At 39.3% G+C, this 13,585-nt stretch overlaps 1 protein-coding gene across 1 annotated transcript in view; it reads left to right on the plus strand.

Annotated features, from left to right (window-relative positions):
- Positions 1-1,716: 1,716 nt before the first annotated feature.
- The window catches only part of lrrc4ca (leucine rich repeat containing 4C, genome duplicate a), a 149,985-nt gene continuing 138,116 nt past the window's right edge, over positions 1,717-13,585 (plus strand). Inside the window, exon 1 of the mRNA XM_049475217.1 lies at positions 1,717-3,978. The gene's annotated coding sequence lies outside the window, so the exon portion shown is untranslated. The remainder of the gene's footprint in view (positions 3,979-13,585) is intronic.

Below are 13,585 nucleotides of genomic sequence, written 5' to 3' on the forward strand. Positions count from 1 at the left end.
GATGGTGGTTCAGTGCGCTAAATGCTGCCACTATGATCATAAAATCGCCAGTTCGAATCCTGTTCATGTAGCTTGCCATCGGCTGCCGGAGCCCTGAGAGAGCACAATTGGCCTTGCTCTTTCTCTTTGGGTGGGTAGATGATGCTCTTTCCCCTCATCACTTCAAAGGATGATGTCTGTAGCATAAGGCGCCTGTCTGTGAGCTGATGTATTGGAGTCGAGTCGCTTTCCTCCAAACACGCTGTGATGCTACTCGGTACTGCTGCATAGGCATCGGCAATTGTGGAGAAAATGGGGGAAAAATAGAAATAATAAAATCAAAACAAAACAATAGAATACATCCTGTTTATAACAAGGCACTGAATTAACTGAAGTCCACACTTCAGGTATCATCATTAAAAAAAACTTTTAATAGAACCTAAAGTGGAACACTAAGCCAAAGAGTTACCAAATAATACACAACAGTTTCTGTATTAGGGTTAATGGCAAGGTTTTAAGAAGTTATTAATAATAATGTAATAACATGCACATTCCATTTTGGAGGTGTGAATTTAATTTCCATGGTAAACAGTGCAGTGGGTGGTAATGACTGTGACCGGCAGCCTCTGGTTAAAATTGTCCTTGTCAACAGACAAGCAAAATTACATCTGAATGTCCCATGACCTTTGGCATATCAATGTATATAATAACAAGAATGAAGACCCATCTCATTCAAGAACTCTAAACTAAATGCACTAGTTTATAGAATAAAACAACAATGTTCACTTTACTCAAAAATATACCTATAAATAGCAAAATCAGAAAAAACTGTTTCAGAAACTGAAGTGGTCTCTTTTTTTTCCAGAGCTGTACATGGAAAGCCAAAGTGGTCCTTCTATGGTATTGCTTAAAAAAGCCTTTGTAGAACCTTAATTTTGTTTATTGGGTCTAGCTATAGCAATTATTACTTTTATTTTTTTTATATTTAATTTTATTTATTTTTTTAGATTGGACAATAAAGCACATTTACTGTATAAGCCACTCTGAATAAGAGTCTTCTAAATGCCATAAATGTCAAGTTTAAACATTTTAAATCTATATGCAGAATAAGGCTTTGGGACCGTTTTCAGCAATTTCAGTGATATCAGTGATTTCAGCATAAACGTATCATCTTTGGGTTGTAGCCTAGCCACTTGAAAAAAAAATAGTGTTTCTGTGATTTTAATGAAGATTAGTAAGGATGAAGAATGTGTTACAATCTTGTTTTTTTTTTAACATGTTTAAAGATTTTTTTAAAAACTGAACCAATAATATCTTACTGCGTCAAGAACCATGTGTAGCACCTTGAAGCATTTTTAAGCCACTCTGAATGAAGACCTCAGTCTTTTAAAATGCCTAAATAAAATAAGTAAAGATAAAATGGTATGATTATGACTATATGATAGGCGGATGAAGGGTTTGTCTGTTTCGAATAAATGATTCCACGGCTTGAATCGGATTCCACTTGTCAGTCTGAACAGGTATAAGCAGTTCAGGTGGTGGTCGTGGGTTGAGGATGTCAAGATGGGCTCAAGGGAGTCAGTAGATGGCAGTCGTGTCCCTTTTGCAATAGACAAGAAGGCTGCGGACAAGCTCTCTCTCGCTCTCTCTCTCTCTCTCTCTCTCTCTCTCTCTCTCTCTCTCTCTCTCTCTCTCTCCGAAGCACCGGCACCGCAAAACACTCGTTCACATTTCCACATGTCTCCGCGCGGTCAGGTGCGCTCCTGACTGTTGAGGGGTCATCCTCATTGACCAATCAGTGGCAGTCTGATGGGAGGTCAGTGGACAATTATATGTTTTACCTATTTCTGAGAGAATCGTTATATAAGAAGATAGAAAAAAGAGAAAAGAAGAAGAAGCCCAACAACTCGGGACAACACACGCGCGCACCAACACATCAGAGACTGTTGTCGGACTGATCGCGCGAGCCTTCGCGTTCCCTGAGAGTCCGTGACGGTGGGAGGGGGGTGGAGGCGGGTTCTTGCGAGGAGTCACGTTGCGCAGAGTAGAGATCCTCATCCTCATCATACGTCTGAGCGGCGGGAGGGAGGCGAGCAAGTGGACACGTTCGGGTTCGGTCGGGGCGCCAGTCCAGTTCTGCAAACGTCCAGAGATTTTTTTATCCCACGCAATTTCTCGTCAATCGTCACAAAATAATTTTCACAATTATTTTGTGAGTGTGTGTGTTCTACTATTATACTGGGATCGTTTTAAAACCTGTAGCTTTTATTTTTTTTTATTTTTTTTTTTGCATCTCTGGATAGCGTTCTCCGACATCGCTTCATCCCTCCTCCCGCACAGCACATGGTGGTGGAATGAAGAAGAAGCTGATCAGAGCTGCATCATCATCATCATCATCATGAGTGCGTGGATGCTCGAGGCAGATCCAGCTGTGGGCCAGCGGTGGACGCGCTGCGCCAGAGCGCGCTGGACGGTGCTGATCCTCTAAGGGCAAAGCAGCATCAGCAGCATCAGCATCAGCAGAGTCAGTCGTCCGACATGAGCGGCGGAACGCTCCCTGATGGATGTAACGTTACGTCTCACCTCCACACCAGCAGCACACGAGTTCACATCCACATCCATTTCTGACGGAACTATACAGCTACAGCATGACTTTTTCCCTCCTGTTGTGCTCTCTTACCGCTGGATAAGAAGCCGAAAAGAGGACGACGTGTGAGTGCATCTGAGCTGTTTTGGCAAAGGGAACCTCGGGGATGAATGTGGTGGGATGATTTTGTGTTTTTTTTTTTTTTCTACGGGATGCTCGGATCTTGCTTCGTCTGATTCCCTTCGGTTACTTGGAATTTGCACGGAAAGCTTTCATTAAGTGATTGATTTGTTCAAGGGAACAAAAAAAAACACATGCATATTTTTCCTTTCCATCATCATCATCGACGTTCTTGAAGCGCACACGAACCCGACCAGGCATTCCTAAGGACATCACGATGACATTTAAATCTGAAAATCTGGAAATCTAAGCGTGTTGAGATGATCCGCACTGGGCTGTGAGTAGAAACCTAATCAGATCCTGCGCGTATATAGGGGGCGAAGAGGAAAGAAAGCAAGAAAAAAAAGAAAGAGAAAGAAAGAAGGGGGAAGGGAGAAAAAGAAAAGAAAGTAAGTTGAGTTGCAACCTATAAACCCTGAGGAAGGAATAAGAAAACCCAAAAACCCCCAGTGCTACTGTGCTATCCGCTTTTTGGTGGTTCCAGTGAATATATACAAAAAAATATAAATATATATATGCCCCATGGAGATACGGCAGTGAGAAAGAAGGAAGCATATGCTAAAGGAGATTGAGGAGACTGCCTACTGTGTTTGAAAAAAAAAAAATATATATATATATACATATCATATATATATATAAAAATATAATCTATAGTCTATAATCGATTTAGGCTCAAGCAAGAATGGGACACCAAAGCAGAGGGGGGAGCGCATTCATTTGACTCCATGCCATGCAGGAAAAGAATGTGCTTCGGATGGTAAATATGGCCAGAGTGATGTCCGTGTCCGTTTGACACGACAGGAGACCGCACCGCAGCGTCGGCGTCTACCTACATCTATCTGGGGGTATCTCTATTTGGGTTTATGGAGAGAGTAATATTTGAGAGTTTGAGATTGAACACAATGATGGATACAAGCAACTAAACGAGCCGAGCCGATTCGAGCTGTGCCTGAGCCGGGCTGGAGGATCTATGTAGCTTTTGCTGGCCATCGCCAGACTCAAGGCAGGAGCAAGACCAGAAGAAATTTGTTAACGACGTACGTACACGTCGAGGGGGAACTGTGCGCGAAGAAGTTCGTGCAGAAGAGCGTGCAGAATTGCGCAAGGTTCGCCGGTTCGCGGATGGAGTTGCGCTGCGGTAGGCGGCGTGGAGGTGCGCGGCGCTCTCGGGCTTTCGCTCCGGTTTGAACTATACTGCGCCGATTATTCAAGCTTCTGGAAAGGACGATAAAGTAAGTAATTTTTCTTTTTTCGAGGTATTTTTTGTTCTCTGCTTTAGTGGGCCAGTCACTTATTTTTACAGGCGTCCTGTGCGTCACGTTGCAATGTCAAAAAAAAAATACAAATTGTATTTTTTATTTCATTTTATTTATTTATTTATTTTTTGCTGTGGTTCTTGGGGTTTGGTTTGTTGAGGTAGACACAGTCTATTAGAAGCGCAAGAGTGAGTGTATCGTGTACTGCGCTGCGACCACCTGAAGTCACATTATTTCATTATTTTATTTCAAGTGCTTTCTCTCTCTCTCTCTCTCTCTCTCTCTCTCTTTCTCTCTCTCTAGTTCAAACATTCAAAGAGAGAGATAGAAAGAGAGAGGGAGAGAGAGAGCGAGAGAGAGATGCAATGTATATGTTTAGCTTTTTAAGCTTTCAGTCGAATTCCTCATCAAATAAATGCCTTTTTCACACATTACAAACCTGCCACGCATTCTTACACGGGCTTCCCATCCACTTACATTTCCTTTCTCCCACACCAGTTCAGTGTAATGGGACTTTGCACTTAATGACTGTTAATCACACGCCTAGGCGTTCAGATACTCTGCCAATATGGCTTTGAAAGAGATGCAGACTGTTGCGTTTTGTTCGCCTGAATGGCTGAGATTATAGAGTAGTATATACTAAATGTATGCAAAAAGGCACTCATTCTTAGCTGAGCAATCTAAAATCGGTATACACAAATTCACACAAACACGCATTAGGCCCAGTAAACATTGAACTGTTGCTCTGATTATCTTTTGACATGAATGTTTCACAAATATGTGATAAGATACTAGTTTCGGTATGCTGTAGTGCGTTGAAGTTGTCGTTTTTTTTTAATCCAGAGATTTCAAGGCCCCACTTCAGGAGCTGTCCAAACCCTGTGGTGCTGAAATCTCTGCCAAGCTCCAATCGATAGAGTGTGCTTTCATCCAGTTACAAAATCAAGCAGGATTGCCTATATTTTCAGTGTCTCACAATTAACTAATTAGTGTAATGAAATGAGTAAATCACTGAGAATGTAAGCAATTTATATTTTCTCTTCCCACCAAGTGTTGTAATTAGCTAAGATGGAATACTTGGTGAACAAAGTTTGCCAGTTTAGCTTTGCACTGGGGAGATTATGCTGGTATACTAGTATGAAATAATACAAGTTTGTATTTTTCCAGCATATTTTACTTTCATTGGCTTCACAGCACTAATATGCACAGCACAAACTGCAAAAGCAATGGCAGATATTGGTTTAATATACTGACATGCCACGTGTACTATTGTGTCTCATGACCTATGCCATTTGCCATGTCTTTTTTCCAGTCATGGTGGCCAATTGGTATTCCTGCCTGGTATTCAACTTTACTCACAATATATTACCTCACAACTTTCATACATAAACAGGTGTGAGCATTCCCAAACCACACATTCCCTGTAATTATTGAGTAACACTTCATGAGCGATTCATACCACATTCTGCTGCCCCATGACTTTGGCATGTCCAGTGTATTTACTGGCTGATAGATTGACTATATTAAGGCTACACACAAAGACAATTTTTGAATAAATCATAAAACCTTTAATTATAATGGAAACATCTGTGCTAATGACAGGGACTGATTTGCAATTGTAAGTGGCAGTGTCTGCTTTGTTTTTGTTTTCATTCATTTCATTCAAACAGCATTTAGGATGTTGTTGCATGAATCATGTTTAATTACAGCATGTAGGTGTATGCTAATAAGCTGAACAATGTGGAAATACACCTCATTTGTATCTCACCATATTGCACAGTTTGACCTTTGTTAGACACAAAAATAGATAGAAAAGAGGGAATTTTGAGTGTTTGTGTATATGGGTATGTACATACACATATATGTACATGCATATAGGCACACCACGTCAATCAGGTTATCAATGTAATTCAGCTTTTGCTTTGTAGGTTAGTTGTTGGCTGATTGCACCATATACTGAACCTTTATTGCTGATAGAAGCACCATGTAATGGATCTTTCTAGCAATGTTTTACTCTGATTCTTCCTGATAGAATTTTCTATCTATCTATCCATCCATGGGATGTATAATATGAAGAAAAAATGCTGATATGGATGTAAAACACGCTAAATATAGAAGTAGTTTGGTGTAAGCATTCATTGTAGACCTCTACCTTACTCTACCTCATTCTTCTTTATTCTACCTCGCTCTACCTCCAGTTTTGTCATGTGATTTCAGTCTGCAGTGTGAAGAGCTCCCTCTGTTGCTGCACATGGGTAGTACAGTTTGATCTCTATCTATCTATCTATCTATCTATCTATCTATCTATCTATCTATCTATCTATCTATCTATCTATCTATCTATCTATCTATCTATCTATCTATCTATTGATTTTGGCAGTCCTCTTTTCTTTGCTGTGTGCCTCAGTTTTCTTATGGCGACTGCAGCTTTTCACAGAGAGACTTGAAATACATACCGGGTATTTGTATTAAGTAATTGGGTTTGCTCATCCTTGACCTAGTGGAAGAAAATAAATCTTCCAGAAAGCTCTCACATTAGTGCGGTGGTTCTCCACGCTGTTTTAGTGGCTGGGCAGGTCCCTGTCAAACCTAATTCGCAGAAGTTATATTATATTCCTCTTTTTGAGGTCACGTAGTAAATTAGAAATGGTAATTTTAGGTTTCCATGAAGGCTGAGGCGAGTTAATTACAGCCAGTCTTATGTGTGGTGAGTGAACTACTTCCATCAGTCCAGTGGAAATACTCCATTTTGTCTTCTCCAGGCAGCCAAAGCACACCCACCCACACACTGCCATCCCTTTGTGAGAGCTTCCTGTTGGCGTAATGCCCAATCTGAGGCTTAGAAGGCTGTGTCAGTTCAAGCACTCCTTCCTTTAGAGGTTTTTCAGGTACACGGGTCATGCGTGTAGAGTAGATTTGGATCCCTCGGTTATTGTGATCATACAATAAATAAAAAAAATATATAATTTCTAATAGCGTAAAGAGCACAATCAGGGATCACCTGTTAAGCTGTGTATGGATGATATACAAACAGGTCCTGTTATATGTAGAGTTTGTGCCGAAGAGTTGCAGGAGTAGGATAGTAAGATGGTAAGACATACTGTAGCACACTAGAACCTGACCATACTTATGTATTTACTGTATTTATTCAGTTAGTTATGTTATAGTTATAGTTATTGTTATAGAGGGTGTTTATATTGTTGCTGTGTGTAGGGGTGAAGATTTAGCCCTAAAATAATATCACAATATTTCATGTTTCATTTTATAATAATATTCTTGCCACTATGACAAAACACTGAAACATATTTAATTTATTTAAATAAAATAAATATTACAAATATATATGTAGTATAATAGCTTTAAACATTAATTAGAAATGAAAAACTAAATCTGTTTCTCTCTTTTACACTACACACTAAGAAAAGTAAGTACAGATTTGTACTTAAAAGAGTACAAAGCTTGTCGCTGGGGCTGTACCTTATATTGAGGTACAAAAAAGTACCTTTCAGTAAAAGTCCTTTTTTGTACCCATGTTTTTTTGTGCCAGTAAAGATTATCAAGATTATAAACATTATCATCAACTAAATATGGCTCAAAAACTTGATGATCCAAAATTGTCTGGCTTTCAAATAAAAAATGTGCAATTAAAATACATATTGTTTATTAGTACAGTGGTACAGAATACTGAATGTTCCCTTTGGCTGCAGGTTAAATGGTACAAATTTGTACTTATTGCTGTTAGAAATTACTTTGTACTTCAGAGGGAACAAATCTGACCCTGTAAAGACCAATATTGTACCTTTGAGGGTACAATTATGAAGAGTGTAACTTTGAGTACAAAAAAGTACTCATATCATACCTCTGTTTTTTAGAGTGTATTTTGTTAACAACAGTGACTCAGCAAGACTGTTTAGACTTTGTATACAATAATAATGATGAGTTAAAATAAATAATGAAACATAAAAATGACGTAATAATGTTTAGAATGTTTACCAAGACAGAATACCAACATTACAATGATATGACATAGATTTTATTTATCATATAAAAATGGACAATATTATCTTGTACAATGAAATATGACAAGACGTGTGTGTTATATAACTTAAATAATCAGTCTTGGTTAGTTACTGTTGATTGCAAAACAGGAAGAAATGCTCAACTAAATAAAACTCTAGCATTTATTTTGTTTCAGTAGTATATTTAAAAGAAAAAAAAAATGTTTGACAATATAATTGCTATCGATAATATTGTGATATTACATTGTAGCCACATCACCCATTCCTAAATCCCAAATCCCTAATTTGTATGAAGTAATCGCTTTTGTTACACCACTTTTTATTGTGTCAAAAAATTCTGTATGATATAATATGGTACACATAACTAGTCATATAAAAAAATCACCACACTACTTCTCAGCTGATATTACAGATAGATACAGAACATATTAGCAAATCAAATCATGTTCAATGAAAGACAGAAGCAGCATTGTGTTCATTAATATATCTAGTGTCTCTCCTGCACCTGAAAACGCATGGCTCCTATTCCCTAAGGTGAGCCAGTTATTCTTCTTCTTTCCCCACACAATGTGAAAAAGAGCAGCAGGGTGATTGAGTGGCGTTGCCTTGGGGAGATGAATTAGACTGCTCATTTTATGTTCTTCCCCTGTCAGGAGCTCCGGCGTGATGAATCTGCGGGGCTGATCGGAAAGATGACATTTGTTTGTTGGTGAATGATGCAGAGTGATTCATATCTGCACAGAGGCACTCCATTATTTGCCCTCTGTATCTCCCCAAACTTTTCCTGCGCCGCTCCACTTTCCTTCAGTCTCCTTAGCTGTTCAGAACATCTGGATTACCTCCAGCTGTGGAGTGCGCCAGTGTGCTGGATTTGGATATGGTGACATTGTGTTCATTGGCATTCGTAGTGAATTCCTTAGATTTGAGAACTGATAGTGGCCTTATAAAATGAATATCTACCAGTAAGACTCACGAATAAAGTGTGCAATAAGAAACCTCAATGTCAGATAACAGTTACAGAAAAGTTAAAATTTTTAGTAAAAAATCCCATTCGTCAGTTCCGGTTTGCAACAGAGCTAACCCCCTAGACAGTTGATGACACCAAACAGGAAGCAGTGGGCAAGGAGGGTAAACAAAATCACAACAGCATCTGAAAGCAGCAGCAGAAAAGGTGTGTATAAGTGGATGTGATTGGTTGAGACATGAGTAGCATCCATTCATTGATTTGTTGGATTCCTTGGAAATTCTCTCCCACTCTTGTGCTTGTTAATTTCATTATTCCGGTATGACAATAGTGGTCTCCCCAGAGTCTGTTGGGTTGTTTGCACACAGTCGACTGTAGCAGCAGAGCAGGTGCAACATGAGCACCAACAGGGACCTGGTTAAAAAATCAAGCCCATTGGCCATGCAGTGTCAAGTTCTTCCATACAAAAGGCTCAAAAGGCTGTTTGTAAAGCCGTATTCTCTGAAAACGAGTATTGTTCCATCCTGTGTACCGTTTGATGTCATATCACAACTTAAGTAGCTTGAAAGTGCCAGCTGCCCTTGACTTGACTATGATGGAGTTTTTTTAAATTTCTGCATAATTACCTCATTGACAACAAAGTCAATCCGAGCGGTTTGATGTGAAATACTCTGTTCTAAAGATGTGTTTGAAGCATCTAAGAGCTTCCTAACAGAAAGGCATTGCATGAAATGGATACCTGAGGCATAGTTTCACCATAGAGTTGAGGTAAGCCTGGCTAAGCCTGATTTAACACTGGAGAAGAAAATAAGTTTCTAGAGAAAACTTTTACCATTTTTTCATATATTTGCTATCATCAACGTTTTATATCAGGGGTTGGCAATAGGCTGTTTGAGGCTATTTGAACCAACATTTGAGCCCAATCTTGGGCTCCCCATCTCCTTATAAGGGCTTTTTTTCCCCCAGCCCTGTCCCAATTTAGTAGCCGGGGCAGTGGTAGTGTTGCCTTTCTTTTTGGGTTTACCTGCTTTGAATTCAACTGTTTTGCAATTGGGTTTAACAACCCTCTGGGCTGGAGAGATACTAGTCTCATTACACTTCATTTTTCAAAACATATATATATATTTTTTGTGGCCTGCCACATAATAGCTTGAAAAATATCTGGCCCACGGCCAAATTTAATTGCCGACCCCGGTTTTACATGATACCATTTTAATATCAACACGCCAAAGAACACTTGTCAAAATTTCAATTTTCTCTGGTGTTTGGTGTGCTTAAAAAAAAGCTTTTAGAAGCATTCAAAAAAACTTGGTGGTCAGAACGTTTGCCTCCCAGCACTGGAATCTTGGGTTCAAGTCAATCAGTCCATATCTGTATGCCTAGATATATATTAGCACTCTGTCCTGGATGGTTGTTTCTGGTTGAGAGTATGCTGTGTGTGATTGGCTGCCATTGTTTTCCACTGACTTACATGAGTGCTGGTGTGTATTGGTGAGCACTGAGTGTAAAAACAATTGTGATCATAATATGATTGTTAGGTGCCTGGTGTCCTTACTATATACAGGAAGTGTATATTAATTTAATAATTCCTTCATTTTATATTGAAATAACTATTTGGTTCCTCTCATTTGAGGAACCCCTCTTGAATATGACTTATATATTGAAAATGGGTCTTTTCCAATTACAGTACTTTTTCCATGTCTCATGAGTCACTTGTGTGTTTGTATGGACAAATCCAGCCAGAAAATGGAGGTCACAATCATTACGGGCCACTGCACTGTACACAGTGGGTGGTAATGCCTTTTATAATGTGTATCTTGCCATGAGCATGCTGGCAAGTGTTCAGCCTCACTCAGAAGATAACACTTCTGTAACAGAAGGTATACAGGTGTGAACTTTATCTAATGGTAACACCACATGATCAGCTTGCATGCTGTTTGTTAACCAATGATGACTGACATGTCTGTGTATATAGCACGTATATATACACAAGACCATATGCAGTATGGGGGGAAATATGAAATACGGGTGGAATTGTACTCTCTCTCTCTCTCTCTCTCTCTCTCTCTCTCTCTATAGTGTACATCTATCATTCATGGAGAGAGGTCCACGCTAATATACTCTCTGCCACCCGGCATTTCCTCAGATAGTCTTAGGGTTCAACAGAAAGACCACGACTTCCGTCTTTTGTAGCAGAGTGAATGCTCCCCCTTTTAAAAAGGCAGATTAGCCTATGTAAAACCCAGCTTAAGCAAGCATGAGAATTCATCCCTTAAACTGCTGTAGACTTCTATCAATAATGGAACCCGCCCATCAATTTTTCATCTCCTCAGGGTATACATTTTCCCAGGGGATTTGATTCAGCGTGAAGGGGGAAATTAAACAGGGAAGGAGATCCATGTTATCTACTTTCCTCTCCACTATTATCTACACCTTCTGCGGCAGAACATGGAGGATTTCTTTCTTCAGACTGGAGTTACAACCGCATGCAGGGAGGATTATGTGCAAAGCAGGCGCGTTGGTGACTATCAGACTGAAACACTGCACTGTCTGAATCTAAAGGTGCCAGAACGAGTTCTTTGGAGTGCTTAACCAGGTTTGAGTTTGGTGGTGGAGAACATTTTAGAACAGTGTGAAATAAAGAGAACATTCTGCTGCAGTGCAAAAGTGGAGGACAATTCAGAACAGTGTGGATACAGAGAGTATAACAAAACAGCATGAATGGAAGGGTTGCAATGATTATCGGTAGTCGATATAATCGGCGATATAAATTTAGGCTCCATATTTTAGTGTCGAATATTTTGTTAATTTGTACAGAAACAGGACATTTTGTACAGGACAGAAAAGCAATAGGGGAGGAGGGTTAAGGGTTAAGGTCAAAATGTGGGTCATTATTTCAATTTGCTATGTGCTATTTGCTTATGTCACGTTACACACAGATGACATTCACAGGTGTGCAGACTTGGGCAGGGGAGGTAAAGCATGTTTAAAAACAGGGGTTCTAATTAACTAATCAAAAAAATAATAATCTTCAGATATTTTTTTATATAACAGTACTGTTATATACAGTAGTGTTACCAGAGAATCCTAGAGTTGTATGAATGGTAAAAACATTAAAGGGCCATTTAAAAGGGACAGTGAACAGTAAATGGAAAGAGCATTATTCTAGAACAGAATTTAATTTTTAAATCTGCTAAATATTATACAATAAAAAACATTCTGAATCAGAGTGAATGGCATACAGCTTTCTAGAACAATCTGAACAGTAAAAAAAAAACTTCTAGAACACAGTAAATTGAAAAACGTTTTAAGACCAGCATGCACAGGTAGCACACTCTTGAACAGTGTTAATGGAGAACCTTTCAAATCAGTGTCAATGGAAGGAAGCATTCTAGACCTTAAGGAAATTGAGAACTCTCCAGAACAGTGTAAATAGAGAATGTTCTAAATCCTTGTGAACAGAGAAAACATTCTAGAACAATAAGACGTGAATACAATTCTAAACCAATGAAACTGAAAAAAAAAAATCATTCTAGAACATAATGAAGTGGAGAGCATTCCAGAACAGTGTGTATGGAGAAAACATTTCAAAACAGTATTAATAGAACAGAGCTTTTAGGGTAGGATGTAAACAGAGGAAACATTCCAGAACCATGTGCAAACAGAAACTATTCTAGAACATCGTGAATAGAGAAACAGTCTAGAAAACTGTTAGCCGACAAATGAGAGAAAGCATTCTAGTACAGTCAGAACAAAGAAAATGTTCTAGAACACTGTGAAGTAGAGAGCACTCTAGAACAGATTGGGCAGAAAGAACCATTTCAGAAAAATGTCAATGAACAGAACCTTCCAGAACAGTGCATTCATTCATGAAATGTAATCTTTCAGTTTTGTTTAGGAGACTCCAGAATAAATTAATTGTTAAGAATATACCATAAGCATCTAAAACCATAGCATGAAGCAAAGAACTTCTCCAGAACTTTAATTTACTCATATTGAGAGTAGGCAAACAATCAGTCTTGGCAGGCGCAGAGTGTGTTAGCTGCTTGAATGCCTACTGTTTTTCTGAGCTGGATTACTCACTTAAAGTGTCATTGAACCCTGTATTCATTTAGTGGGTGTTCAAAGTTATGCCACGCTGAACTTTAATTGAGAGTATAGGTGAAAATGCTGCAGTTTCCTTTGTAAGAACACACAGTACTGCTGATCATTGCCTATTCAGTGCAGTTGAGCAGTATGAGTGCTGCTAGTATTTGCATTTGTGATTTGTTTGATTACGTGAGTGATTTGTCTTGATTGACCGAGCCCAGAGGGGCAGCTCGCCATTACTCCGTCCACTTCCGTACCCACAGACTCACATGGTGGCAACAACGCTGCTCACACCACCCGCAACCCCACACACAAATGAACGATAATCACACACACCTCCTACACATAATCACACACAATCATATTCAATAGCTCTCTCTGCCTTTCTCTCTCTTTCCCTCTTGCGCACTCACACTGACCTCTCATTAATCTCTCGCGCCGACCCAAATGTCTGAACGTTGGAGCGTTGCTCTGGAGAGCTCTCCCATTGGCAGCTCTTTCTGCAGGATGA

Source organism: Astyanax mexicanus, chromosome 2 (assembly GCF_023375975.1).
Source record: "Astyanax mexicanus isolate ESR-SI-001 chromosome 2, AstMex3_surface, whole genome shotgun sequence".
Taxonomy (NCBI): domain Eukaryota; kingdom Metazoa; phylum Chordata; class Actinopteri; order Characiformes; family Acestrorhamphidae; genus Astyanax; species Astyanax mexicanus.